General features: G+C 42.3%; 1 protein-coding gene across 2 annotated transcripts in view; it reads left to right on the top strand.

The window, feature by feature from the left end:
* slc8a2b (solute carrier family 8 member 2b) overlaps positions 1 to 27,211 on the top strand; it is a 283,027-nt gene that overhangs the window by 129,762 nt on the left and 126,054 nt on the right. For both annotated transcript variants that reach the window (XM_030067827.1, XM_030067826.1), the window contains exon 3: positions 24,611 to 24,673. The gene's annotated coding sequence lies outside the window, so the exon portion shown is untranslated. The remainder of the gene's footprint in view (positions 1 to 24,610; positions 24,674 to 27,211) is intronic.

Raw genomic sequence — 27,211 nt, 5'->3', positions numbered from 1 at the left:
GTTGTGCACGAGTCATGTAAACACACACCGAACCAGATTAAGGTCATATTCTGGTTGGAGAAACTTCCGAATCAGACCCCTGGCATATGCCTGTTTTAACCAGAATATTGTGCCATGTAAACACCTTAATCGCATGCGCATGCTCAATTCGCAAGGAATCCTGGGGCATCTTTGTTGCTATGGTTACTGCAAGCAGGGAGAATGACATGGCGAACAGCAGCCAGGAGACTGCAGTCTGCCTTCAGACTTAAATATCACAGAGTATATCGATGAGAGAAAACACAGAAATAATGACATCTTCTTCTTCTTCTTCTTCTTCTTCTTCTTCTTCTCCTTCTTCTTCTTCTCCTTCTTCTTCTGTATTTCCGGCAGACCAGACGCCTAAATGCGTACTGCTGCCCCCGCAGGTTGAGTGTTGCATTACATAAGAGCGTGGAATACGCCGAAACACTGGAATATGCCAAGTAACATGTAAACGGACTATTCCAGTTACTGCAGTGCATATAAACACCTTATTCAGAAAATTACCTTAACCAGAATATTGACCCAAATTCGAATATGGTGTGCATGTAAACATACTCAGTCACACACAACACAGCAAACTCCATGCATCACAAATGCATTTCCAGTAGGTATCATACAGCCTGCCCTCTAGTTGCACCGCGGGTCAGTCCATGTATTGTTTTGTCACTTGTGTGAGCTGTAAAGTTGCATGCAGTCTTTCAGTTTGCAGCATCTCTCTCCCTGTGGGTCGTCCCAACACCTCCTCCAGGAGGCACGGGGAGCCTCCGTTCCTGTTGAGAGAGGAGCAGCGGGGCTTCACGGCTCCCTGCAGGCCGCGATCACAGAGGACGTGTTGAGTTCTCACCTCAGTAATCCACCCTCACAGGAATATATTACATTGTGCTGCTCAACTTACCGGAGCTGTCTCTCCTCCTGCCAATCACGGCTCCTCCTCCTGCCTCCTTGAATGTCACTGCTGTCCAACCAAAACCTTGTATCTCCACGACATCCACTTTTTTTTTTTTTGGATCAAATGTTTTATTTGGTTTTCTTTTACGACACCCAGTGTATGGGATGCAGCATTAGACATAATACAGAAACAGATATACAAACAACAACCAAAAAAAAAAGAAAAAAAAAGAAGAAACATAAAAAGTATAAAGTATAAAAGTATAAATTTACGCATTTATTTACGCATACCCACATCCACCCCCCATACATACTTCACATACATCTATCACATAAATCAAGTATTGAGTCTTGATTCATGTGGTTCATTTACTGTAGATCATTGATGCAGAGCTACACACACACAACCACACACACACACACACACCAGTCCACTCAGCCCAACCACACATACACTCTCACACAACATCTACATGCCTACATCCCTACATCCCTAGTACCCCCCCCATCCCTGATATCCACGACATCCACTTTTCAGAGACAGAACAGAATCTCGTCTCAAGGCTGACAAATGTACATGTATCAGTTTATATGATTTGTTTTGTAAAGGCATTATAACTCCAAGGGCTGTAGAACTTTATGACCTCAAAGAGGAGCATGTAAATACTCAAATTAAGCTAAAACATGGAAATTACCCAAAACTGGAGATACAAGGTTTTCACTCGACAGCGACGATATGGAGCCAAACCTCTCTCTTGTAAAGGGTTTAGCTAGGATCAATAAGTCATGTGGAAAATAAGCTTTTCCTTTTTATAACTCAACCTCTGACCAGAAGCAGAGATGTAAGGCTTCAGTTTTCTGTTTCATCTGTCATTTAATTAAAAAAAAAAAAAAATCAGTATAATAAAATAAAATAAAATTGAAAAAATTGGAGGATCCACCCGCTAAGATTTATTTCAAAACTATAAGAGAAGGAGAACTTGTAGCAGGCAAGAAACCTTAGATGATATGCAGCTCAGTCCAGCAGTTTTGTATAGCAGAGTTGTAAATTCACAGCAAATACGCTAAGAAAAAAAGACCATCAGGTACTACTCTATCTGTTCCACAGGAAGTGAAGGTTATGGACGAGGGGAAAAGGGGGGCGACTAAAAATCACTTGAAAATGAATCCATGATATAGAAAACTATGATATAGGTTGCAGTTTGGGGTTCCTCCACAAAGGGCATTATTTCTCATATAAGATCATCTCACCGTGGATTATCCTACTTATTACATGATTTTGCCTGATGAAAGAGGATGATAAACAGAAAATTTGATTCAATATGATCATTTACAGTTGTTTTATTGGCCTGTAAATTCCCACTAAGAAAAATAGTTCATTGCATTCATTGGGGAAGGTGTTATCTTACTGATATCGACACTAACATGGTGGTGTCTGTGCTCTATTTTAAGTCTATTTTAAGTTTTCCTTCACGCGTTGCTTTCACACTTTTCACCTTTGTTGCTTTATTTATGGCTTTTAATCATCCATTGTCTTTTCAATTTTATTTTTCCCCATGCCTTTATGGGGTTTTTTGTACATACATGTGTAAACCAAAAACACACACACACAAAAAAAATAAATAAATAAAAAAGAGAAAACATAAAGTCAGCAAGATTTGACTTGAGCTTTTCATCCAGCAGCAGCTAAAAATAGGCGTGGACCGCTCATCCTGCTCCAGCTCAGCCCTTTTGAAGACCCCGTCGGGCCGTGAATATTGAACTCACTAAATTATTCACTGTTGCTTTGAGCTGCCGGCAGAAGGCCGTGCAGTCTTAGAGGCACAGGCCCCGCCGTGCAGGAGCCTTCTTGTGAGGTGTTTCAGATTATGATCTGAGAGAGCGAGCAGGGCTGGGCTCTCTGCGACTCTCCACCTCAGAGGCCTCAGTGTGTTCTGTTTCTGTCGGTGAGTGGATGAGCTGCCGCAGTGTTGGACAGCTCTGCCTTGTAGGAGATGTGGGATGAACATCAACGTTGTGCTCTGGCATTTTCAAAATGAGTCTGATTGGCCCTCGGGGACGGCAGCAATGACATGTTTGTCACTGCCTGGTGACATATGGGACATTACATCATTAGCAAGAGAGGACATGTTTACTGCAGCCCTGTTTATCCTCCGCTTTGAGAGCTTCAGAACGGTGCATCGCATAAAAACCTTAAATAAATTATTTTGTTTGGATCATCAATTATTGAATCAAAAAAGTGCACTTTAATCGAAGTTTTTTTTCTGATGTAAAATAGATCTACTTTTTTTTTAAATGGTAAGAGATTATCTTTTGTATTATAATCTCTTTCATTTTTAATGTTGTCTCATCATGACATCATGTCTCATCATCTCATCATCTCAACATGTTTCGGCGCTGTGCTTATCAGAGATCACCTGTCAATCAAACAGTGTGGGCGGGACTTAGTTTCTCTCTTGATGCAGTTTGAGTTTCTCTTTTCTTTGTGTGTTCGGCCTCGGTGGCTGTCGCTGCTCATGCTAACTACTCAGATCTCAACAGAAACAGAAAACGTGCAAGCTTTAGAATTTAAGGTAATCCATATATTTGAGTTAGTTTACTAAAAATGGTGATGTGAATTTTTGGCTTAACAGTGATTCAGTTTGATTCACAATGGGCTAGTTAGTGATTTAGTTTAAAAAATATTTTTTCTTACAATAATTCACATTGATTCAAGTTTGTAAACTAAAATTCAACTGAGCACTGTGCAGCTATCTTTTTATTTTGAAATATGAAAAAAAAAAAACAACAACTTTAACATTATTTTAAAAACAAATATTACAGACAAAAAAAAGTCCACATGAAGAGTCAGTCAATGCATCGATGAAACTAATGGCTCATTACACCCTGGCTGCTGAACGGGACCTTTTTACTAAAGGGGCTTTCACATAGTGCGCGCTCAGCGCCGACCTCGGCTGCGTAGCCATTCATTGTGTATGTGATTACTGGGCGCCAGGGCACTCCGCTCTGCGCCAAGGAGGGCGCAGCGTGAGGGCAGCGCTGCCGCTGGACAGGGCGCTGCCGCAGGTCGGGGCGCCCCCACGGGAAAGGGCGCTGCGCCCAAGTTGAAATTTTTTAACTTGGGCGCTGCGCCCACCTCGGCACATCCAATAGGAGAAAATATTGGAATCGAAAAAATAGGCGGATTTTGGCAGAAAGGCACAAGAAAAATGGAGGAAAGCATCATCGTGGCTGTCTCTCTGCGTCCAGAGCTGTGACACTAGACTACATTTATACCGTGATATCGTTAAAAAAACCCAGGCATGGAGAGAAATATCCCACAGTTTAGGAATACCAAGTGTGTTTAAAAACTGGCAGAGATATGTGATGTTTTTCCTTTCCACGATAGGTGATTTTTTTTTTTTCTTTTTTCTGCAATTAAACACCAATACTGTTGTAAACTGAAGCAAATGATTTTCTTAATGGACAGGAGGTGTACGTATTTAGAAATCTATATGATTGACATCATGGGATATGCACTAGGCTACTCTTGCAAAGACAATACAGTATAGTCATACATTTATTATTAAATCCCATGTGAAGTCACACACACAACAGGTAAAAGGTGAAATAAAATGAAACGAGAAAATACAGCCTGTATTGTCCGCCAGAGAAAAAGTGCGCCAGAACGGAAAACTACTTCTTAGCGTCTGTATCGGTCCCATAGCAACCAGTGCCACATAATGTGCACAACGCGCATGCATGCGCCCTCCTCGGCGCCGTACTCAGCGCCCACTCTACAACAGTCTGCGCGGCACCCAGCGCTGTACCCAGCACTGCGCGCCGCCCAAACCACATCCTATGTGAAAGCCCCTTAAGAGTAAATGGAAGCACAGGGACAGTGGCACGTGGGATGCACAGGCAGCAGCAAAGAAAACGCAAGTGACTTTGACGGCATAAATCAACTGGCCAGTTGGTGAAGACGATAGCTGACATGTGAAGTGACCCTGAACGCAGCGCCGCTCGAGTTTCAAGCGGCGTTCAGGCTGGAGCGGCCTCGCTCCATTAAGCGAACTGGGGCTCGTGGCGTTGGGTCACGAGTACGCACCGCGCTCGCCGCTTTGCAACCTGAAGCTCTGCAGTGAGAGTTGTCTGTCAGAGGAGACGTGAAGCTGCCGTGTCCACTGTGCTGGTGGACGAGTGGGCGGCTTCCTGCACAGCTTCACCATTTGGAAGCTAGAAAAACACTGTCATCACCCGGTGCCTGAGCCACACTGAGAGCCCCAAACACACATGCCCACACACACACATACACACTATAAAGCATGCACATATACACAGTCATACATAGACATGCAAATTAGCTCCCAAACACACACACACACACACACTCACACACATCATGTGTACACAGGCTGCAGAGGAGCAGAGGAGGTGGCAGATCACCGAAGCAGAGGAAAGAGTGGGTGTAAATAATTCAAGAGGTGTGTGTGTGTGTGTGTGTGTGTGTGAGTGAGAGAGAGAGAGAGAGAGAGAGATGTAGGAATAGAGGGAGATTATAGGCGAGTGTTACATGCAGCATCTTTCTCTGGGGTTTCAATTACTGGGAATCCCCCCTCCTCGCCATCCTTCCATCCTTCCATCCATCCATCCATCCTCATGTCCTGTATCCCTCAATCAAGTGACTCCAGGCTCTTTCTTCCTCTGCCATGTGTGGAGAGAAAATCTATTTCTCATTACATTTCTCTCTGTGTTCTCTCTTTCCACTCGCTGGCTCGCTCTTTTTGCCGTGATTTAAAGACACAAACGCTACACTTATTGAACGGCATTGCCATGTTGTACTCGATACAATGTGAATTCCCCTGGTTGTTTTCTCTCTCTCTCTCTCTCTCTCTCTCTCTCTCTCTCTCTCTTTCTCCATGTCTTGTTTTCCTCTCATTCTCCCTCTCTCTGTAACATGAGCGCCTTGTTTCTCCCCGGCATTGATGAACACTGCTGATGCGAAGCCTGGAGAACAGAGGCACAAAGGCACAAAGGCAGAAAGGCGTATACCCGCCCCGTCAAGCTTTGCTCCCTCCTCTGTCATCCCAGCCCTCCATCCTCCTACTTCCTCCTCCTCCTCCTCTCCCTCCTCCTCCTCCTCCTCCTCCTCCTGCCTCTGCCTGCTGCTCCAGTGATCCGTCTCACCTGACGCTCCCTCCAGACTCGCTTCTTTAATCCATCTTTAATACACCGAGGAAGAGGAAGAGTGGCAGAGGAAAGATGGAGGAGCTCTGACTTTGCCTCTGTTTTTCTCAGGGGAGAAAACGTCACAATGAACTCCATTGAGAATGACTCTTTTTAACGTTGTGAGGAAACGCCTGTTTTGAGGCTGCTGTATCTCTGTCACACAGCTTCACTACTTAAACAAAAGAAGCTGGGCAGAGGGGAAGGACAGAAATAAGCCTAGGTACTACCGAACAGAAAATGTCTTTTCCCTTACTTCGTTTCAGTAGTTTTAAACATCAGAATATTTGCTTGAAGTTTACCCATTCATCTGCTTCACATGTTCTTCCACTGATCCAAGAAGAACATTTTGGACAAAGTATTTTTATATCCCTGTAGTGAGAAGTCTGATTTTGTTCTTGTCATGTCCTTAAAGGAATGCTCCAACATTTTTTTTTCCCTTTTGTCTGACTTGCCCATACTGAGACCAGATGTTGGGACACCATTTTCACAATGTGGCTCAGTTCCTATGGGTAGCATTTAATGTTAGCTTAGCATAAAGACTTGAAGTCAATGGGAGTTGTTAGCCTGGTTCCGTCAAAATGGAAAAAATAAAGCTTACAGCAACTGCAGCGCTGTCTTATTTGCACAGCGGATCATGTGCACTTGAAATACACGTCTGCGGATATCTTTTGTGTGGTTTTAGGGGAAGTTAATTCATGCCGGGTCTTCCTGTACCTTCAGTGGTGCGTGGATCACTGCAATAGACAGAAGGATAAATGTGTTCAGTGGTTACAGTTCCACCATCTAACTTCTCCAAAAGTAATGTTAAAGTAAAGTTAGTACAGTTAGAAAGTTTTTTTCCCATATTGTATGACAATGGAATATACTCTAGATTCATATTGTGTCTCTGCTGGTTGCAGCTCTTATGCTGAGTGAAATATTCAAACCCAACTTGTCATTGTGTCATGGCTGCAGCATTACATCAAATAGTAAAGATCTACATGTCTTGTGCATCATTTTATATACATTTTCCTGCATTCAGAGGGACATATTTAGAAAGCTTGGATACTCCACTGGAATGTCAAATGAGGTTTGAACAAAGCTTGGCCGCACAGTGACGGGACCACCGACAGGGCCAGCAGAGTTGAGCAGGTCTCAGGACTGAATGCTGGACCCCACAGTTGCCCCTTTTCCACCAAAAAGAACCCGGTGCTAGTTCAGTGCTGGTGCTAGAGCCAGTGCTTAACTGGTTCCAGCAAAGAACCGGTTTGCTTTTCCATCGACCAAGAGCCAAGCGGAGCCAAGCGGAGCCAAGTCAGAGCCACGTCAATACGTCAGCGGAAAACGTGATCACGTGGGTGTGCAAGACGCTCACTCGGTATCCCAACAACAAACATGGACGACCCACCGTAGCGATGCAAATACTGCTCGTGTCTTTACAAGCCTACATTGCGGTCCAGAGGCGAAAAACGCAATTATTGCCGGCTACCCGTCGTATTCGTGGTTGGAACGAATGATGACCATGTTTACCTATACGTTTAGTGTTCGCTGCTCCCGTTTGGGTCTGTAAGCCCGCCCACCAAGGACGTGGTGGGTTGCGTCATCGGTTCTTTCTCTGGCTCCTGTTTAGCCCCTGCTCGAAGTTGGTGCTTGCCTGGAACCAGTTTGGCAGGTGCTTAGGTGGTGGAAAAACAAAAAAACAGTCAGGCACTGGCTCCGAACCAGCCCTGGAACAGCTTTGGTGGAAAAGGGGTAAGTGAGGGCGTTACTGGCTCTGATATGCTGTAGGGGGCATTTTCCACCTGTCCCCTTAAGGCTCATTTACATTCAATGTTAAATACAGATACAGGTACAGACAGAGCGTTCTTTGCTATGGTTGCTGTGCCCTAGCAACCATTAGGAACATCATAGGACCTGCCTACAAATGTCCCAGCAATCATCAGGAATGCCATAGCCGTTGCCTAGTAACACCTCAGCAACCACATAGCAGCTGCCTAGCAACCCCCAAGAACATTGTAGCAATCGTCTAGCAACGCTATAGCTACCACTCAGTCCACCACAGCAACCGCCAAGCAACCACTTGGAGCACAGTAGTAACCACATACTACACCACTAGCAACCCCAATGCAAACATCTAAAACACCTTAGCAACCAGCAAACACACAACCACCTACAAACGGCATAGAGAAGGGATGGTGGATGAGCACATGGCCACAGGTTCAGCAATGTAGGCAAACACATTCCAAGCCTACAATTCTACAGCAATCTTTTGAAAAATTTAAATCAGAAATATAACAAAGGGTATTTTGTGTTAGACTGCAGCACTTTTTAGGTTCACGCCAGATGTTCCATTTCACCGTACCAACTGCTTACCAACACCATACATGAAGAGCAGCAGGCACATTCAACATTTCTTCCAAAATTTTCTTGTTAATTTGAAACCTTTCTATCCTGATGGGAGTGGTCTCGTCCAGGACGGCAGCCCCCTCGTTCACAGAGCACAAGGGCTCACTGAATGGCTGGATGAGGATGAAAATGCTGGTGCCAACGTGTGAAGTTGCCTCATGCAGCTTTGAACATTAAAAATTTCAAAAAAAAAAAAAAAAAAAAAAAAAAAAAAACCCTTCTGGCAACCGCCGTTTTGAAAAGAAAAATATGCCTGAGAAACGCCTGGGGGCACAAACTTTTTGGGAGCACAGAGAGCTCGGAGCCAGGATCAGACGAAAACACTTGACAGAAACTCAACTGAATCTGCACGTAATTAATAATAAAAAAAAAAAGAGTGAGGGGAAGACACGAACCAATGAAGTAAGAAAATAAGCATCCTGTTCAAGAGAATCCCAATGAAAGAGGATTTGTATAGGCGTGCACTCACTCACACACACATACACACACACACACACACACACACACACACACACACACACATGAACACAATGAAATTAGATCAATGTCAAGAGCAGAGTGGATTGGAAAATGAGGAGGATGGAAGCGTTGGCTGGGAATAGACTGATAGAAACTGCGATGGGCAGAGACAAGAGGTCAGATGGCCCGCTGGAATGACAAATACACAGAGAGAGAAGAGGAAGAGGCTGGGCGAGCAACAGACATACAGCACAATTAGGAGAGAGAGAGAGGGAGAGAGGGAGAGGGAGAGGGAGAGAGAAGGAAGGAGGTCAAGCAAATAATGAACAAATAGAGCATGATTAGGAGGGAGAGAGAGAAGGAGAGAAAGGTTGATTGAACAACAAAAATGAGTGTGATGAGGAAGTAACAGAGAGAGAGAGAGAGAGAGGATGGAGATAAACAAATCCAGAGCAATTAGAGAGAGAGAGAAAATGAGGGGCTGATTGAAGTAGAGAGCAATTAGGAGGGAAAGAGTGAGAGATACAATAAAAGACAGAGAGAGAGAGAGAGAGATGCTGGAGGGACGATGTTTGGGACGCTCACGCTTGGACAGTTTTCAGATCAGAGGAACTTCCCTGTTTATTTCTTACATAACACAGCAGATCTGCTGCATTCAGCCAGTGAGGGAAGCCGCTGTGGCCTCACGTCAGCCTCACTCTTCTTTCTTTTTTTTTTCTTTTCAAAAAAAAATAAATAAATTTTATTGATTTTCAATATATAACAAATATGAAAAAAAAAATCACAGTCATTGAAATTCATCATTAAAAATGATACAGTGCTCTCCACAATACATATAAGCCTAAATTACAGGCTTTACCCCCGCAAAAAAATAAGTATAAAATGTGCACACTGATAACATTATGCAATCATAGCGATCGATTTTCAGCAATCAGTGAATCACTGAACCAATCGATCAATCAGTTACAGTTCAACAAAATAAACATAAAAGAGAGAAAAACAAACACATAACCTCTTCAGAAATAAATACATAAACAACAAAGATTTAAAAAACAGAGTACTAATATGCTGACTTAAAATTGAGTAAATAACTAAAAATAAGAGTTGGCCACAGATATTTTTTTGATCACAAATGGAAGATTACCGGCTCCAAAGGCGGTGCATCTTTTGTTTTGTGTAGATGGTAAATTAATTTCTCCAGTGGTAAAAAGTCCTCATATTTGCTCTATCCACGTTGTTACTCATGTGGAAGACAGCAAAAAGAAGGAAGTGGAGAGGAAGGAGGGGAGGGATGAGTCCTGGTGGAAAGCATCATAAGACAACAAGATGCAGGGCACATTTATCATAAGTGGATGTAGTCCAGTGTGACTGCTCTGATCTCACCTCTTTTTAAGGCACCTTGCAGAAAAATGCATGCATCCCCAACCTGTCAACACTTTTTTACTTTGTAAGTTTATTTGGCTGCTTGAGAGTTACAGCGCTGGGATTCATCTTCCTGGAGGATGAGGGGGGAAACTAGTTCACCTAATTACAGCTCCAAGAATCTGAGCACATGAAACAATAGTGTAATTTGTTGTCTCAAGAAATGCCACCACTGCCGCTGTCTCCTCCAGGAATAAACAGTTTTCTAATCATTTGAAGTCAAGGAAATTGTTTTAAACATGTAAGGAGTAAGGAAGACATCAAAGGCGTTCAAATCACAGCTATGTAGGAACTAATGATCCAAGTGAAACTGTTTATGGGGAAATCATTTTAACAGACGCTAATATGGCTCTCAGATGTCTTCTGGGTGAAATGTTTCAGTGGCTGTACAAAAGCAGTTTTATAAACCTGATCATTTATGTGGTTAAATAGCATCATTTTAGTTTTTATATGAAATAATTACAGAGGTCTGGACCTCAGAGTGGCTATGAACATGAATATAAGTCTGCTTCCATAAGGCCTGGACGACACGGTGGTTAATCACCGACATGTCCAAGCACAGTTCATTACTGCAGTAGCAGCACAACTCCAGCTAAAAAGCGGCTGCTTTGAATCTTCAAATGTGAGTGTTGAGAAATCCATTAAACTCTTTGTGAGGCGCACATCAAGGCTTGTATTGATGACATAAGAGCAGCAGTCTGTAGGGAAACACACAGTGACCAGTGGTGTCACTTCATGTCAATGAGCACGTTTACATGCACACCATATTCCTGTATTATTCAGAATATCCTCAATATTCCGGTTGCGCACGAGTCATGTAAACACACACCGAACCAGATTAAGGTCATATTCCGCTTGGAGAAAATTCCGAATCAGACCCCTGGCATATGCCTGTTTTAACCAGAATATTGTGCCATGTAAACACCTTAATCGAAAAATGCCCCGTACTGGAATATTCAGTTACATCTGCGCATGATCAGTTCACAAGGAATCCTGGGGCGTTCTTGTTGCTATGGTTACTGAGGCGGGGAGAATGGCATGGCGAAAAGCAGCAAGAGCCAGAAGACTGCAGTCTGCCTTCAGCTGATGAAAGACTTCAATATCATGGAGGATATCGATGGGAGAAAACATAGAAATAGAAAAAAATTCTTTGTCTTCTTCTTCTTCTTCTTCTGTATTTCCGGCAGACCAGACGCCTATAGGTGCATTGCGAGCGTGGAGCGTAAGAGCGTGGAATACGCCGAAACACAGGAACATGCCAAGTAACATGTAAACAGAATATTCCAGTTGCTGCAGCGCATACAAACCTTATTCGGAAAATGACCATAACCAGAATATTGAGCCGAAATGGAATACATAAGTGTTTTCTTCTATTCAGACAAAATCAAGAGAATGAGCTGTTCATTCTCTTGATTTTGTCTGAATAGAAGAAAACACTTATATATCGCAATAGAAGACAAAATGAACTTAATCAGTTGGCGAACTGGAATACGGTGTGCATGTAAACGTAGACATTTGCATGTGTGGGGCTGGTCCTGCTGTTGTGTTCCAGCCAGAAAGGGACTGGCCCATATGAAGAAGGATGACTTCAGTGTTTCCAGAAAAAAAAAAAAAAAAAACCACTGGGGTTTATGGTCTCTCTGTCTTCATAATGTTAGTTTTAAAATAAAATCAGGGAAGGAACCATCCATCCATGTTCTAGAATTTATATTACACAAGTATGATGGCATCTCATCTTGTTTTTTTGTACACTTGTAATTTGAATCAGCTCATGGTCACAGCTAAAGCCCCTCTGTACTCTTTGCTCTCTGTTGCTGTGTGTATGTTGATAGAAGTCTTTATAGTGACATATGTAGGCAAGACTAACGGGAGCTGAAGTCCATGTCATATCTAATACACTTCCCTCAGACACCCAGTCTAAACTGTGATGCAGCAGGGGAGTGCAGAGGAGTGGGTTTGTGACTGGAGGGTTGCTGGTCCGAAAGCCCAAAGGAAAATCTGTGTTTTCTCCTCCCACCACAGGGGCTGATGTGCCCTTGAGCCAGAGACCCCTGATTGTTCACTGGCCAGTAGCAGCAGACTACTGATGCACTGGTTTTTAACGGTTGTTAGTATATCATTGTGATCTGTGCTGGGATTGATTGATTTTCCCTGGATGATTAAAGGTACAGGATGTAAAACTGACCAGAAATGAGGACCCTTTAGACTCAGCTGCCAAAAAAGGTCAAATAAGAATGAAATGTGATGGATGGGTCGACATGGGTCTTGAACTCAGTCATAACCCTAACGTCCCAGTTTGTCTGGGATTGTCCCAGTTTCAAGCTGGGTGTCCCGAGTCCCATTTTGTCGCTATTCATGCCTGCAACTCAAACCCAACATACACATATTATAGACCAAAAATGTTGCTAACCTGATCCTTATTTGTGCAATTTTTCTATTGAACCTAATGGTGCCAGGTTCAAAGCAGTCTGAGCTCTACGTTTGACTCTATGGCCCTCAGCGGTGTCATGTTAGACACAGATTTTGCTGGCGGATCCCCACAGAAGCATCTCGCTCTACAAGCACTTCATGTGTGTCTTCATTCCCACATTTTAAACAAACATAGACACATATACATCATGTTATACATTAGATTCTGATTTAGCCAGCAGCCTGAAATGTGCTCATAGACATGGATGTGCTAAATAATAGCCCCCCATCCTGCTGAAAACACCTTTGTTGTGTGTTTAAACATCAGGGTTCCAGTTTGGGGGTTTCAAAATATGGTCACCCTAGTTTTTCGTGGTTGACTTTAAACAGTCCTTACATCATTCAACCCTAAATTTTGTGCAACTTTACATTAAAAAACCCCAACAACAATCAAAATGGTTTGATGCTGATAATGATTTTGTAACTTTTATTCATTGCATTGTCTGCTGACACCAAGCCCTGCGCTGTAATGCCACTGAGGTTCTGCATTAGTGTGGCTAATTGCACTGAAAATAGCTAAGCAGCTAGCCCTCTGCTTTGCCACCTGATGTCTTTTGTTTTCTCTCATTTCTGTGCAAAATAGAGTGGAAACAGGAATAGCAAACAAAGCATTGTCTGAGGACACGGAGTCCCTGTGTGAGGAAGCAGCTTTTGTAAACACTCAGAATTAGTCGTTTTATGAGAGACAAGAGCGCTGCTGGAAATGCAAATAGAAGAGGGAAGTCTGCAGCAGACGAGTGTAAGCGGGCCGGAGGCTCCGCCAGCGGGCGCTGTCGCAGGCTGGAGCAGCAGGACGGGGTGTCGCTCTGATTTCATGAACCACACACACATATGCACACAGACCCACATACACACATCCAAATGAAGACTTACACTCATAAAAATGTACACTAACACACATGAGTGCATGCACTTGACTCACACCAGTCTTGGTTCATTATGCAAGGCAGTGATCATTATGAGCCTGCAGGCTCACTAATGAGGAGTGGAGAGAGGAGAGCCCTGCTGAGGGGGGGGTTTTGCTTTACTGGAGGACGCTGAGACTCGCTGAGACCAAGACAAGCATCTGCACTGAAAAATGTAAAGCTTCCTGTTGTTTTTTTGCTGTGTTTCTTTTGATTATGTGAGGGGGGATGCTGTCCATTCATGGTTAGTGTGTGTTTCTACACTTTCTTCAGAATGGAGCCACGCAAGTGAATGTATAATTTGAGTCCAAAATGAAGTAGACACTATAAGCTTTATTATAAAATAGCCACACACAGGGCTGTTTTGTAATAGTAATAGAGACAGCATGTATTGCCAGTATAGCTTCTGGTGTTTCAGTAACAGTTAGTGTGTTGAGAAGTGAGGAGAGGCAAGAGAAAAGGCTCTTTCCTGCAGGAATCACATACATTAGACATCCCTTGATCAAGCAGCTTTATGTAAAGGCATGATGTCTTTTACAGAAATGGATTTCTGTGTTTATCAACAAAAGGAGGGGCTGTTATATTCAGTGGCTTCAGACTGGACAGGTTGAGATGACTGGGTCCAACTTCAAGGCAGTTGGACCTAGCTGACCTAAAGGTGCTTAAGATGGATCTAGGGGCCACACAGAGTCCTTGAGAAGAAGTTTGATTTTACTTTGACTTCACTTCGTCAGAACAATTAAAGAATGAATGGCGAGTTATTCACAAAGTGCAAGTAGATACAAAGTCAATGCATGAGTCAAGACACGAAGAGATGCAACTATGTGCTGAGCGACGTGAATAATACGAATTTCCATATCAGATGATGCAAATGATGCCAACACACAACATTTGCATCATTTGAATATTCAGGAATCATATTCGCACAAGTCGGCAATGTGAAAAAATTCTCTTCACTGCTAGCTTTAGTGAGGAGAACCTCGCTGCTCTGCTTTAGTCATTTACTGGCTGCTGACAGCCATTCTAAATGTCCTTAACTCACAGCCCAGTCAGTGTGTGCTGCGCTGCGGAGGGATACGAATGTTTGGAATGGAGTGCGGTTGTTAAAAAAAGTTCCAAATAAAGTGAGGATCAGTATAGCTCAAACCTGTTGCGTGTAGCTTGAATGTGCTGTACCTCAGTTTTTTTCATAAAGAACACTTATAATGGATTTTGAGGCTGAAAATGAGCTGCAGCAGCATAGATAGATAGATAGGTATACTTTATTGATCCCAGACTGGGAAATTCACACGTTACAGCAGCATCATCAATAAAAACAAAAAATTAAAAAAATTAAAATTAAAAGTATATACAATAGAGACTAAATATGCGAATATATACACTAAAGACAATAAGGGCTAAGTATATTCAATAAAGTAGCCTGAGAATATGAGATGTTTAAGTGTTGAAATGTAAGAAATGTAAGATATACTGATGAAAATAATAAATATGAAAAATGAAAAATACAGATAGTAGATGGTATGGCACAGGGTAAGCTTGACACCATGGAACCAGGAAACCAAGCATGGAACGTGCCTTCACTGAAGCTGCTGGCGAGGCTGTGCTCAGTGTTTTAACGCAGCCCGGTGGTGAAGCAGGGCCCTTCAAGTGAACTGATGGTTCTCACTCGCTGCCAAAGTCTCGACTCTTCCTGAACTCTCTCTCTCTCCCGCTGCTCGCTCTGCTCTCGAAAGCCACAGTCGACGCTCTTGACATTTACCTCTTGTGGGTCAGTGCCGGGGTCACCGCGACCGTGATGGAGAGACTCGAGCCAATGTACTTTCCATGAATCAAAAAAAAAAAAAACGAAAAAGCATCTCCCACGTAGCTCGGCCTCCTTTGCCGCCTGTGTGCGTTTAATAGGCATGACTAACAGCGAGCGCTGGCTTTGTCTCTCCGCTGAGATCCGCCTTCTCACCCCGCAGCTTTTCAAATAAATTGAGTCGAGATGCGCTGCAATGTTCTGCATCTCCCACTTGACTTCACAGCTGCATTATAACCATGGGTGTGTGTGTGTGTGTGTGTGTATCTAGCTGCCTGCCTATCTATGTGCCTGAACCTTTTGACACTCCTGTTTAAACCCCCATGAGCTGCAGGATTTGCAGTGCACCTTGCTGTGCATGTAGCTGTGCGCGGTGCAGGTCTTCACATGGACGTCAGACGCTCTCCTCTGAAGTTGGGATGAGTGAGCAGGAAAGGGTTCAGTCTTTTGCTGGAAGACTTCTACACTGCACTCACACTGCAAAAACGCAAAATCTTACCAAGATTATTTGTCTTATTTCAAGTCAAAAATGTCTTATTTCTAGTCAAAATATCTCATTACACTTAAAATAAGACATGATCACCTCAGAAGTAAATTGTTTTTAGACAATTTTCACTTGTTATAAGTGAAAATTCACTTGAAACAAGTGAAAATTTGCTTGTTTCATTGGCAAAATTTGCCAGTGGAAAAAGTGAAAATTCACTTGAAATAAGTGAAAATTAGCTAGAAACAAGAAACAAATTTTGCCAATGAAACAAGCAAATTTTCACTTGAAACAAGAGACAGTTGTCTAAAAACAGTTTACTTCTGAGGTGATCATGTCTTATTTTAAGTGTAATGAGATATTTTGACTTGAAATAAGACAAATAATCTTGGTAAGATTTTGAGTTTTTGCAGTGCACTGATTTATTTGAGGATGAATCTGGTCATCTTTGTATTACAGAGAATATCTCTTTAACCTGCAGGCTACCATGTCACTCTGCCGTAACATGGCCTATTTGCTGTGGTGATTGATTGGTAATAAATCAAAGCAGTATTTTTTTTTGTGTGTGTCAAATGAATAGCTGAGGGCCTGCAGTCCAGTTCCAGCCCTGTGAGGGTGCCAGAAATATTTAGAAAGGACAGGATTATGCTCAAACAGTCATTATTCTTAGGATGTTATTAGATGATGACATCAAACAATCTGCAGTTCATAAACATCTTGACTCTTGGTGCGTTATGGTCAGTTTTCCAGCGCTGCCTCGCAGAATATTTCAGTAAGAGTGGCTTTCTGGCTACGCCTTCCTCCTAATTACAGCACAGTGCCCTCGTCCAAGTCTGCTCACCAAGGGGACGAGTCATTAAAATATTTTTTTTTCTAAAGCCAACTCTAACTGTTTAAACAGTTGGCTTTGACGTGTGGATTTTTTCCACTATGAGGTTTCATGTTTCATCAAATTGAATAGTCTAATAGCTGGAAGTGGGGCAGTGGAACATAACCTCGCCAGCATCTTGGACGACAGCAGCAGCGCCAGAATTGGCTATGATGTCTAATGCTTGTACATTTATTATGAGTAGCAGAGCTGATCACAGCCTCTTGATTCATCTGCCAAGATGTCACAGACATGGCAGGACCCAGGCCACAGAGGACTGGCTGCGTATGTTTCACATTAGAGTATCAGTTACCTCCCGAGGATCACTCATAAGAGACTCTTTTGGGGACTAGTTTATCAGTTTCCCTCTTACGCTGGTGAATAGCAGGTAAAAGCATTAAAGCCAAAATACAAATGTAAGAGTATTATTTTCTTTCCCAGTGGATGATGTTTAATTCATTTCACAATCTAAATTGTATTTATTTTTCTAGAACTGTTAGCAAAGAGTAAAAAGCCTGTTGCTGGAGGCACATGTTGATGAATTTCAATAAAATTATTAAGCAGGGATTATGGAGATAACATCAACATGGTGAATAATTTCAAGGCAGCTTGTGGCATACATCTTCTATATGTAATGCCCTGGATCAAGACAGGAATATTATGGGTTATATTGTGCCTAATGTGGTAGCATTAGGACTTAAGACTCAAGGGTGCGATTGAAGCTCTTGCTCTCTTGCTGTTACTGTGACAATATTGATGTAGATGTGGCTAATTTGGTAAAAGCTGCTGGAATTGAAAGCATGCAACTTTATTTTTACATCTCTTGACTTTGTGCTGCAGGTGCAGTTTACACTTCTGTACACAGGAATTCAAAAAGGCATCATTTATCCATTTTCTATCCCAGCTTATGTGTGTGTGTGTGTGTGTAACATCAGGGCCATGTCGGGCTCTAAGCTATCCCAGCATGCACTGAGAGGCAGGCAGGCAGGCAGCTGTGGATAGGCTGCCAGTCAGTCACAGAGCTAACAACCAACCAAACACACCAACCAGACTGCTTTTGAGGAGGGATAAAAGTAGAGCTTGACCGATTTTGGTATTTGCTCATCACAGATAAATCAGTGTTGTCATTGGCCGTTGTTGAAAACTGACCGTGCTTATTTCAGCAAAAAGCAGTCATTTAGAAACAAAGCTGTCTTTTGCAGCATGTTTCCCGCATGTTCCCAATGCTAATTACCTAGTTTGCCCAAATTGCTTTGATCACACTTTCTTGATACTAGTGGGCTGATCTGCGTATTCTGCCTTGTTTCAACATATTTAGACTTGGTCCCAATCAAATTCCTGAAACAAGTGAAAATGCATCAGAAATCCCACTGGCAGATTTTATACCTGCTTTGGAAAAACAAAACAAAACAACAATAATATTTTAACATTGAAGATGAGACTTAATGATCTGTCAAGTCAGAGATTTTTGCAGTGTGAATATTTTTGCTTTCCTGGATGTTCATTAACTGGCAAATTTCACCGTCAAGCCAAATCGCTCTTGACATGTTGCTTATTTGGTTTAGCCAGGTAACAGCAACATCCCAGGAGATTAAACAGGTTTATTTGTCATGTGACATCGACTGCTCCCTCTAATGCTGCCAACACGGGGTCAGCTCAGCCCTGTTGTTTCCACTCTACCTTTGTCACCACGGGGAAATTGCCTCTCTACAGGGCAAGAAATTTCACCTTAAACAAGCCAGAGTTGACCACAGGGAGATGGTTTCTGCCCCAGGCTTAATAAATGAATGTGAAACGGCCTGTGTGCTAATGCTGGGGCTCGCCCCGGGTGGAAACTGTGGGCATGAAAACAGCTGTGGGCTCAGCATAACTTACTTTTCCTGGAAAAGTTAAGGTTGTGTGTGTGTGTGTGTGTGTGTGTGTGTGTGTGTGTGTGTGTGTGTGTGTGTGTGTGTGTGTGTGTGTGTGGGTGTGGGGGGGTCTCCTGAAACTTCCATCAACAACTCAATGATTTATTTGTGTGGTGAGCTCCATGTTAGATGGTAGATGGTTAACATCTGCGCTGAACTATGGAGAGCCGGGACAGAAGAAATAATTTTCTTTCGAAAATTGCTTTCCAGACATCATGGTTATGCTTCATTCCCCGATGTCATGCTCACACACACACACACACACACACACACACACACACACCTTGTCACTCATGAGATGTATATTTGGTGCACACATAGCAAATGTGCACACATAGTTCAGTAATACTCCTCATATCACAAGGTCCTGTTACACACACACACACACACACACACACACACCAACTCCCCAGATTACTTGTTCCAGTGCTATTTAAATTGAATCATACTCTAGGGGACAAGCCGTAGTGGTGCCCCTTTGTTGCTATAGTAACCATCATTTACACTGACCAGGACCTGGGATTTCATAGCTTCAGAAAAAACAAAAGCCTTTCACTTTATATAGATGTGTATAGTGTTCTTCATCTGAAAGCTGGGAACCTGAAGACTATAAACATTGTGTTTTGGTTAGTCGCCCATGTATTTATTTATTCATAGCGTGTAAGAGTTACAGCATTATGATGGGAACACATGATGGCCATTCTCATGCTCAAGTATATGTCATACATTGTTGCATCAATTTTAACATTGATACCATTTGTTACACAGATTTGGTGCAAAATGTAATTTAATTTTAATTTAATTGAAATTTTTGATCACTCAAAAATGAATAAGAATGGTCAAAAATCCCTCCAAAACACCACATTAGGACACCAAGACCATGAGGAACACCACAGAAAAATTCATGCTTTGATTTGTTGTCACTCTCTAGTTTGTGGCTATAAAGTTTCAAGTTCAAAAAAATGTGTTAACACTTTACAATAACAGTACAACAATTAACGTTAGTTAACGCTAGTTAATGCTGTAATGGTTAGTTAATGATTATTATGGCATTTACTAATGTTAATAATATCTACAATAACCCTTAAATAACATATAAATTAATACCTTAGCATGAACAGCATTAGTGAATGATTCTTACACACATTAGTTAACGGTTAGTTAACTGTTACTTAATGTTTATTACAGCATTAAATAACGTTAATTGTTGTACTCTTATTGTAAAGTGTTGCCAAAAAAGTTTGAAAAAAGTCTCTGCCTGCAGTGAACTGGCTGCTATGGGGGCCAACATCATCACACAGGAATCAAATGTGGCTCATTGAATCCACAAGAGTCTCAGCTTTCCAGTCAAAGCCAACTGATGCAGCTCCAAGACTGTTTAGGCTCCAGTCTGCACAAACACCATTTTACAACAGGCCACAAGAACACATGTGGACTGCAGGCTTTGGGGCCCAAACTGCATGGGATTAGCAGAAGGTGGGCATGTCTGCAAAGGGGAGAGCCGTGGCTGCCCAGAGAGCCCATTTTCATTCACACATCTGGAGGTCAGAGGTCAAGGGACCCCGCTGGAAATGCCATTCCAGTTATTCCCTCGCCATTTTTTAATCTGTAACAATGTTTATCCCTCTTACTGACAACCTAACATGACATACTTGACATCAGTGCATTCTGCAGGTCATCTAATTTCACTTGATACCAGTGTGTTCCCTCTGGCTTTCCAGCCCGGCACAGCCTCTGTGAGGCAGTGTGTCGGCCGAGGTGGTGGGCCGTCAGAAGGGTCTGGAGTTAGGATGGAGATTTTTGCAGTGTAGGATGGAGAAAGAGGGAGGGAGGCAGAGTGAAGGGAGGAAGAAGAATAGAGAGAAAGAAAGTATTTGAACTTTAGTGGCGTCAGTGTTGACGAGCGTCTCGGTAATGAGCACCGGAGAGCGCTGGCGTCAACCTTTAGCCGAGACCTTTATGCCAGCGTCGGATTGAAAGGAAAACAGGAAGGAGATGAGGAGAGAAAAGACCAGATGTTTATTATCTCCACTCAGACAAGGTCACAGCTCTTCAGCTCCGCATTTAGACACAGCACAAAGCTGTGTGTGTGTGTGTGTGTGTGTGTGTGTGTGTGTGTACAGAGTGAGAGAGAGACTATGAAGGCACATGTGATCTCAGCAGCCTTTTTGCTCCTCACCTAATGAAGTACTACAAAGGTGCTCAGTTCTTCACACATTTTATCTCCACTGTGTGTCAAGGCTGCAGTTTTAACGGCGTTTTCCATCAGAGAGCATGACATAAGAGATTTCAGATTCATAAAAAACAGCGTTCAAATCCAATAAAAATCAGTGTGTATTATATATTATTATAATTGCATTTAGCAGTATTTAATCAAACTGAGCCTGGTAAATGAGAAATTAAACCCAGTCCCAATGGGCTGCAGTGTAAATATCAAGCTCCGTCTGATCGAAGTGACCATCTCACTGCACAGCATAACATAAGGCAAGATCTGTGATTAAGTTTACTTTTCTAATGAGGTTCCTGTGGATTTTCTCTGTGTTTGATTTCATTTGTGCTCTGCTCTTTCTTGGTGACCAGAACGTAGAAGCCTGCCACCTGAGTTGCTCTTTGTCCTCAACTCTGCAAAAATCTGGCAGTTCACTTTTCCAGCCGCTGTGTTCACATATTTCAACATGATGTGACGCCACGTCGGCCTGTTGTGTCAACACAAACTGCTGCACAGCTCCACTGTTTCAGAACTGCAGTGTTGACACTGCTCACCACACACACACACACACACTGTACATGTAAAGACACACACATTGATCACCATGATCTGCAGGGCATTCTGCTTGATGTGGCCATAATGAATTAAGGTTAAGGAAGACTAATGACAAATTCTTTCCCTCTTTATACCTTTTGTGTATTTGTGTATTTGTGTTTGTATGTGTGTGTGTGTGTGTGTGCTGTCCCCTCGAGACGATGAACCATAACAAATGTGGAGCAATAGGTCAGGCTCCGCCCCGCTCCATCGGGGCGTCAGGCCACATAAAGAGCTCCTGACAGAGCGAGGGAGAGGCTGTTAATGGAGGTCAGGACCTTGTGAGAAGCTTCCACAGTGAAGGAGTTCAGATTTCTGTCTGAGTCTCTATCCATCATATTCTCCTTCACTGTCCGTCTCCCTCTGCCTCAGTCCTTCTCTTAAGGGTTTGGCTGAAATCGGACGTTTTTGCACCAAAGCTGCTGACTGCCCACATTTTGTGCCAGCACTTTTAAATTTAACCGTTTTATGTTCAAAAATGTTTTGTGTTGATCCCAGAGATTTTATTCTTGACAGGATAGAAAACCTCTGACACAGTTAGGCTACTACTTAGAAAATGCTCTTTGCTCACGGCTAAAGAGAGAACAACAGGTCAGTAATATGGGGCTATCAATAAAAATCAGTCCAGGTACTCCAAACAAATAAAATAAAGCAGTTGTCTATTGAAAGATAACTAAAACAGCAACATGTTTTGACCACACCTTCATCAGGATATAATCACAGAGACAATGTTCTCATCAAGATAGCACTGCAAAAACGCAAAATCTTACCAAAAATTATTTGTCTTATTTCATGTCAAAAATGTCTTATTTCTAGTCAAAATATCTCATTACACTTAAAATAAGACATGATCACCTCAAAAGTAACTTGTTTTTAGACAATTTAAAAAAAAAAATTGTTTGTTTCATTGGCAAAATTTGCCAGTGGAAAAAGTGAAAATTCACTTGAAATAAGTGAAAATTTGCTTGTTTCATGAGCAAAATTTGCCAGTGGAAAAAGTGAAAATTCACTTGAAATAAGTGAAAATTAGCTAGAAACAAGAAACAAATTTTGCCAATGAAACAAACAAATTTTCACTTGTTTCAAGTAAATTTTCACTTGAAACAAGAGACAGTTGTCTTAAAACAAGTTACTTCTGAGGTGATCATGTCTTATTTTAAGTGTAATGAGATATTTTGACTAGAAATAAGACATTTTTGACTTGAAATAAGACAAATAATCTTGGTAAGATTTTGAGTTTTTGCAGTGAGGGGACAATTATTTCAGAACTTGTCTGCACCAGACCATCACCTCAGCAGACAAAAAAATGGTTTTCTCTCCCAAAATCCACATAAACATCATTTCTTTAAAACCTGCATAATAACACTAGGAAACACAAAGCCAAGGATTGCATTGGTGTAATGTAACATGTATGTGCTGTTGGTCAGAGACCTTTTCGAACAAAACACAAGGTATTTGTCAGCGTGCACACGCGCAGGCTGCCGGCTAAACGGCTGCTGACTCAGACACGTTCTCTGCCAGCTATTTTTGCAACGGTTTCCTCTCGCATCATTAGATTCAGCAGAAAACGCTGAAAATTGTTGATGTATTCCATGTTTATATTAGTTTAAAAAATGTTGGAACAAAGAAGACGTTTCTGTGAGGATCTGCTTGTAAAATCTGACATGACGTTGTTGGCTTCCGAGGGTCCTGGGGTCAAAAGTCAGATTGCTTCAACCCTGGTACAATTAGATTCAGCAGAAGATGGGGAACATTTTTGTATATAATCATGATAATAATATGTGTTTGGTTTGAATTGCAAGTGTGAATAGTGAAAGAAACAGGACAATTTGGTACTGAATATTAAAAACCAGGACTACTTATCTTTCACAGATATTTGTGAAGTCAGTAAACTAAATCCCAAACGCAAATCTCTTTTACGTCCAAAGATGAGGAGTTAATAAATTAAGCGATCAACATGCTTTGAAAAAAAAAAAAAAAAAAAAAAAAAACTCTACCCACACTATTTTTGAGCCACAGCATGATCGACACTGTGACTTTGTCAAAATGGATTAAATATGGCACATAGCTACACAAAATGGCTTGGCTAGCTCAGCGCTGGCATTAGTGAAAGTTAATTTCATGTAAATAATCCCAGAGTCGTTTTAAAGCCATCCGTGCAGGTGCAGAGAGTGCAGGCAGCATAGGGCAACAATGACTGTTTTAATGCGAGCACTGATACGGAGCTGTGGAGTCAGCTGTCCACAGGGACTACGTTGGACATATCCTGATAGACAGTTTAAGGGACACTCTTCAGCCAATAGGACTCTAGCCACAGTGTGAAGGACCAGTATGAGCACAACACATCTGTAAACTGATAGCTGTGTTTGTCTAACCCGGGTTCACCATATTCTTCCTCTCTCCCATGCCATCTGTTATTTCATGAGTTGCTGGTGGGGTAAATACTCTATTCACACACACACACACACACACACCACAGTTTGACTAAAACGTGTGTGTGTGTGTGTGTGCTCGCTCTCTCTGACTCATCTCTCGGGATGATTGCTCACCTAATTAACTGACAACAATATAAATGAGACCTGACCACTGACCCATATCTCTCTTTTTCTGCTCTCTCTCCTCCTCTCTCTCTTTGCCTCTCTCTGCCCATCTCTCCCTCGCGCTCTTTCACTTGTTTTGTCTTTCTGCCATCTGTCTGTCCGCCTGTGACCATCGCTCTCCCTACTTTTCTCTCTCCTCGCTAAAAACTGCACGGATTCTCTCTCGGACGTGTTACAAAGGCACTGCAGTATGTACAAGATGGAGGAGATTTGTTTTTTTTTATTTTTTTTTTTATAATTTTTTTTTATTTATTTAAGATGGAGGAGATTTGAATCTACATTCTGCTTTTGTGAGCTGCTGTCTTTCTCTTTATGTTTAAAGGGCATAAAAAGTGAAAGTCTCTCTCTCTTTCTCTCTGTCTCCCTCTCTCTCTCCCTCTGCAGACTGCCAGTGAGAAGACGCTCTATGTGGATCGAGAGCTGAAGCAGCAGAAGCTGAGGCTGCTGGTGAGTTTTCCTCATATTTTCTTCACTTGGAAATCAGTACAGTTGGGACAGATGGTGCCATTTTCAGTGGGAGGGGGTGTAATGGTGGAAGCCCGCCCTCTGGTCTGGGATCAGGACCCCCAACAGAGGGTTTTCAGGTGATGTCTTGTGCCCTCTGGTGGCCATATTGGAAGTCGTTGGCTCCCGGCAACAAGGCTGAAGAGCTGATTGCATCTTTCAAATTATGATGTACTGGAACAGCCGCTGCTAATTTCTATGCTGTTTTTATGGAGCCTGGTCATTTTATAATCAATAGGACTTACACCTTATCAATTTTAGGTCAATGTGTTGATACAGATTTCATCCAGTTAGTATGCTAGCTAACCACTATAGCCTAATATCTGGTTAGCCAATGATCTTTTTCTTGATAACACATCTCATTTGCATAATTTATCTCATTTGCATAATATCTTGCTGGCTAGCTAGCTAGTTTAATCAAAAACCAACTGTTTGCTGAGGCTGACATTAATGCACAAACTCACTTTTTGAGGTAGAGGCTGAGCACAAAGACAAACCGATTTACTGCATTTGAGAAGAAAAAAATGGACCATTTACTTTCATGGCATGGCTTGGTGTGTCTCCTAAATATTGATTCTTCACAGGGCAGAGAAGTCTTTGAAACATTATTTGGACTAACGCCTATCTTCTACTGTATGCTAGATTACAGTTTACACTGGAAACAAATCCTCCTGATCAGACCACTCACTCTTACTTTTTAAAGAACAGTGTCGGCTGCCCACATGGCCCATATGAGAGGTTTTCCACACAGGGAGGAGAGGGGACACTCATGATTTACAGCATAACTGTCTGGAGCACGTGCATCGCTTTAAGCCAATTATGTCACAAGACGACATGAAGCCTTCTTGAATTTCTCAATGGTGGCACTCTCTCATTACAGTGACCGCAGCCTCAGCTGCACTCTCTCTCTAAAGATCATCTTTTCTCGGGGGACTCATGGCTCTCTGAAGCTACCATGTCATGAGGAACATGTTGGGCATGAGTGGCAACAAGGTTACTTTATTATGCGCCAACGGTTTTCTCAGGAAAGCTGTTTGTTCAGCGTAGCGAAGAATCTCCTCCGTAGACTTCCATTCCAACAGAACAGCCTGAGGTCTTCCTGCTCACACCCCACAGTATTACATGGTCTCAGCCATGATTGTTGTCCTCCCCTCTGGTAGGTTATGTGGACAGATCTTGTTTTAGCCTAGTTTATATAACCATCATGAGTGAGCAGCAATTTCTTAAAGAAACAGGAAGTAGCACCCAAAAGTCCATTTTAATTCTGCAGTCATTTTAAGAAACAAGAAAGAAAATAAATGAATGGAGCCGATGCTTTGATCCAGCAGACACTTTCTCTGTTTCAACAACTGAGTTTTTACAGTAGACCAGGGGTGTCATGCTACTGGTGTGACAGCCCATTATTTTCGAAAACACCAATAGTTGGAAAAACATCCCATTGGACCGAAAGCCCATTAGTCCAATGGCCAGTTATTCTAAAAACAAAAGCCCATTGCTCCAATGGTCTGTTGCTTCAAAAATACACACTCAAGTTGTTGGAGTTCAGTGACTGGAGATTTACATCCCTTATGTGAAATCTATCCATCCCTGTTTACCCTAACCTTAACCTCTACCTCAACCAAATTCATGGAGAGGTTATTTCTCAGACTAGTGGAATAATAGCCATTTGTTTTTGGGATAATGGGCTGTTGGACTAATGTGCTCTTGGACCAATGGGACATTTTTCAGAGTATTGGGGCATCAGAATAATCTATCTTTGGCCAATGGATGGTCCCCAGAATGGGACCCCTGTTTGATTTGGGGTTGCCTGTCGCAGAAGCTCACCACTCACGCCTAAAACAAACCTGCTGTGCGTTTGCTCCATGTCACTGTGATTGCATTGCACATAACTGGCAACTGTAGAAATGAGAATAGATGGGAATACATATGCATGCTGATGGTTTTATTGGGGGTCGTGCAGGATGTCTGCTCATATTTGCATTCCTCCATTATTTCTAACACAAACCTCTGAAGTCCATTCTTGCTCAGCTTTAATTAGAGGCTGTTTAGGTGGTAATATTACTAGGCATCTGCTATTTTCACTGTTTTACCAGGCAAAAAGACTTTAGCAAACAGCAGCAAGTCTGAATGATGTCTGGTTACCTGTGAGAGTGGTTGGAACTCTTGCCATCCGCCACCAAGATTTTTTATGAATTTTTCTGGCCCTCTTGAAGGGAATGATTTACAATGAGTACAATGACAGAAAAAGACTTAATCCCCAGGATTACAGGCAATCAATAGTATGGAGTCCAAGGGTTTGACAGTAATCTGTGACCCCGCAGTGATTATGTAAATCCAAAGTGATAGGAAAGGGAATGGAATAAAAGCTGAAGTCATCTTAATAATGGCTCACATATCTTACGCTGCATTGACTGGGCCTGATTAGTCATTTAGTCATCATTTAATCATGTGAGTATGTGTATGACCCACACCCGAACACAC

The sequence above is a fragment of the Myripristis murdjan genome, chromosome 13 (assembly GCF_902150065.1).
Source record: "Myripristis murdjan chromosome 13, fMyrMur1.1, whole genome shotgun sequence".
NCBI classification, from domain to species: domain Eukaryota; kingdom Metazoa; phylum Chordata; class Actinopteri; order Holocentriformes; family Holocentridae; genus Myripristis; species Myripristis murdjan.
This window is presented reverse-complemented; position numbering and strand designations above follow the sequence as displayed.